The sequence below is a fragment of the Chrysochloris asiatica genome, unplaced genomic scaffold (assembly GCF_000296735.1).
Source record: "Chrysochloris asiatica unplaced genomic scaffold, ChrAsi1.0 scaffold00005, whole genome shotgun sequence".
Taxonomy (NCBI): Eukaryota; Metazoa; Chordata; class Mammalia; order Afrosoricida; family Chrysochloridae; genus Chrysochloris; species Chrysochloris asiatica.
Window position 1 is genome coordinate 38,794,486 of NW_006408523.1, and position 695 is coordinate 38,795,180.

The following is a 695-nucleotide window of genomic DNA, read 5'->3' on the forward strand; positions in this document are numbered from 1 at the left end:
GACTCTGGGCCCAGGAGTCCTCGGGTCTCCTCGCACTGCTTGCCAATCAGGTCCCCAACCGGGTCCACAGAAGCCCTCTGAATATTGTGAGGCTTCGTTCGCCGCTTCATTGCTGCCTTTAACCCACTTCTCCCCAACGTTGATGTGTGTGTTTACCAGTCCGAGCGTCCATTTCCTCCGAGTCTCATTTTTGGGAGGGGCCTACGTTGGTAGGACCCTACCATCTGCCCCAGTGTCTCCTAGGGAAGCGACCTGTTTGTTCCCGTAGTAACAGTCCATCTGTCTCCATTGTATTGTATTTTTCCTGTAGGTGCTCCATTCGAGACGTATCTTTTGTTCTTCTCACCACTCCAGGCTCGTCAGCTCGTCCTTTCAAGTGGGGATTTCTCATCTCTAGTGATCTGGATGTGGTTCTGGCTTCCACCTATAGTTCTGTGTATTGCAGAGGCTCCACAGAAAGCCTTGTTCACCGGGTACGCTGTAGCCCCATTTTAGGTATTCCAATCAATTAAAGGCAGAAGATGGACTTACAAGCCTTCTTGTGTGATGTTTCTGACTATTCCTTTCTCTCCCCCTCCAGTGTCTATTCTATATTATAATGCAAGGAAAACCAAGATTCCAAAAACAGTCAAGCGTCTTAACACAATTCCCCGCCCGTTCCAACCATGCGTCAATCCCTGTATCTCAGAGCCCTG

At 49.6% G+C, this 695-nt stretch overlaps 1 protein-coding gene across 5 annotated transcripts in view; it reads left to right on the forward strand.

The window, feature by feature from the left end:
* The window catches only part of RBM26 (RNA binding motif protein 26), a 112,356-nt gene that overhangs the window by 38,527 nt on the left and 73,134 nt on the right, over positions 1-695 (forward strand). The gene's annotated exons all lie outside the window — the stretch shown is intronic.